The following is a 2,500-nucleotide window of genomic DNA, read 5'->3' as shown; positions in this document are numbered from 1 at the left end:
TATCTCACAGCGGCCCACCAGATGCCCCAGGGAGCACACCAGATAACAAGAGACCTGCAAGGCTTCCTGGGAATTGTAGTTAAGAACATAAGAACAGCCCCACTGGATCAGGCCATAGGCCCATCTAGTCCAGCTTCCTGTATCTCACAGCGGCCCACCAAATGCCCCAGGGAGCACACCAGATAACAAGAGACCTGCAAGGCCTCCTGGGAATTGTAGTTTAAGAACAGCCCCACTGGATCAGGCCATAGGCCCATCTAGTCCAGCTTCCTGTATCTCACAGCGGCCCACCAGATGCCCCAGGGAGCACACCAGATAACAAGAGACCTGCAAGGCTTCCTGGGAATTGTAGTTAAGAACATAAGAACAGCCCCACTGGATCAGGCCATAGGCCCATCTAGTCCAGCTTCCTGTATCTCACAGCGGCCCACCAAATGCCCCAGGGAGCACCCCAGATCACAAGAGACCTCATCCTGGTGCCCTCCCTTGCATCTGGCATTCTGACATAACCCATTTCTAAAATCAGGAGGTTGCGCATACACATTATGGCTTGTACCCCATAATGGATTTTTCCTCCAGAAACTTGTCCAATCTGACAAAGAAAATGGATGGAAAGCGAAATTGAGCTGCATGTGCTGTTTACTTGTGAGTAGGCAAATGTATCTTGGCTCTCAGTAAAGGGGATCCCAAGGCCGCCAGAGTGGTTCCAATCCAATGGAGTTTAACAAACGCAAAGGATGGAAACAGAGGCTTGTAAGGTAAAACTGTTTTAAGGCCGCAATCCTGACCTGCTTTCCAGCACTGGCATAGCTGTGCCAGTGGGGCATACGCTGCATCGTGCAGTTGGGGGTCAGTCATGGTGGCCTCCTCAAGGTATGGCCATGTTTGTTCCCTTACCTCGAAGTTGCACTAACCTTGTGTCGGTGCTGGAAAGTGAGTTAGGATTGGGCCCTAAATCTTGTAAATCTAGGTGGGTCCCAATAGAGTGCTGTTTTAAAAAAGTGGGTCCCGGTGCTATAACATCTGGGAACCACTGGATTAGGCCATGCGCAAATAGCACATTTTATTAAAATTATTTAAATTTTAATTATTTAAAATTATGCAGGGGATGGACAGAGTGGATAGGGAGATGCTCTTTACACTCTCACATAATACCAGAACCAGGGGACATCCACTAAAATTGAGTGTTGGGCGGGTTAGGACAGACAAAAGAAAATATTTCTTTACTCAGCGTGTGGTCGGTCTGTGGAACTCCTTGCCACAGGATGTGGTGATGGCGTCTAGCCTAGACGCCTTTAAAAGGGGATTGGACGAGTTTCTGGAGGAAAAATCCATTATGGGGTACAAGCCATGATGTGTATGCGCAACCTCCTGATTTTAGGAATGGGTTAAGTCAGAATGCCAGATGTAGGGGAGGGCACCAGGATGAGGTCTCTTGTTATCTGGTGTGCTCCCTGGGGCATTTGGTGGGCCGCTGCGAGATCCAGGAAGCTGGACTAGATGGGCCTATGGCCTGATCCAGTGGGGCTGTTCTTATGTTCTTAACTACAATTCCCAGGAAGCCTTGCAGTTCTCTTGTTATCTGGTGTGCTCCCTGGGGCATTTGGTGGGCTGCTGTGAGATCCAGGAAGCTGGACTAGATGGCCTATGGCCTGATCCAGTGGGGCTGTTCTTATGTTCTTAACTACAATTCCCAGGAAGCCTTGCAGGTCTCTTGTGATCTGGTGTGCTCCCTGGGTCATTTGGTGGGCCGCTGCGAGATCCAGGAAGCTGGACTAGATGGGCCTATGGCCTGATCCAGTGGGGCTGTTCTGATGTTCTTAAACTACAATTCCCAGGAGGCCTTGCAGGTCTCTTGTTATCTGGTGTGCTCCCTGGGGCATTTGGTGGGCCACTGTGAGATACAGGAAGCTGGACTAGGTGGGCCTATGGCCTGATCCAGTGGGGCTGTTCTTATGTTCTTATGTTCACATGGGTGCAAGCCCTCAGAGCCGGGATCGAAAGGCCTTGGAGTTACATCAGATGAGAGACCAACATGATAGCTTCTGGCCGTGCCCTTAAAAACCGGAGGGGGGGGGGAGATTTTCTACTTGCGTGCCCTGACCCTGTTTGCAAACAATTCCTTCTCCTTTACCCAGCGGCCTTCACATTCCTGGTCCGCTTGCCAATCTCCTGCCAACTCCTCTTCCTCGCCCTGCTAGCCCTGAACAGATGAGCTCAGTGGGGGGGGGGGGGACATTATCAAGCCTGAAACGAATCTCTCCCTCCTTGGAAGAAGAAGAAGGGAAAAAGAAAAGATAAAAGGGGTTTTGGCTCCGGATCACGGCATTGACATAATCTCAGTAGCTGTGTGTGCGTGTGTGTGTCTGGGTAGGGGGGTTACTGTCCTCCATGATTGACGGAGAGGGAGACCTTGGGCTAATCCTCTTCCTGGAATTGTCCTGGTGATGATGGGGTTGATACGACAGCTGCGGCTAACGAGTGTCAAGTTCCTAGTCCA

The 2,500-nt window shown here is 50.7% G+C and overlaps 1 long non-coding RNA gene across 1 annotated transcript in view; it reads left to right on the top strand.

Moving 5' to 3' along the window:
- Nucleotides 1-2,500, top strand: part of LOC136635183 (uncharacterized) — a 28,429-nt gene that overhangs the window by 22,116 nt on the left and 3,813 nt on the right. The gene's annotated exons all lie outside the window — the stretch shown is intronic.

The sequence above is a fragment of the Tiliqua scincoides genome, chromosome 15, assembly GCF_035046505.1.
Source record: "Tiliqua scincoides isolate rTilSci1 chromosome 15, rTilSci1.hap2, whole genome shotgun sequence".
Classification (NCBI taxonomy): Eukaryota; Metazoa; Chordata; class Lepidosauria; order Squamata; family Scincidae; genus Tiliqua; species Tiliqua scincoides.
Note: the sequence above shows the minus strand (reverse complement) of the source record. Positions and strands in the feature narration are given on the sequence as shown.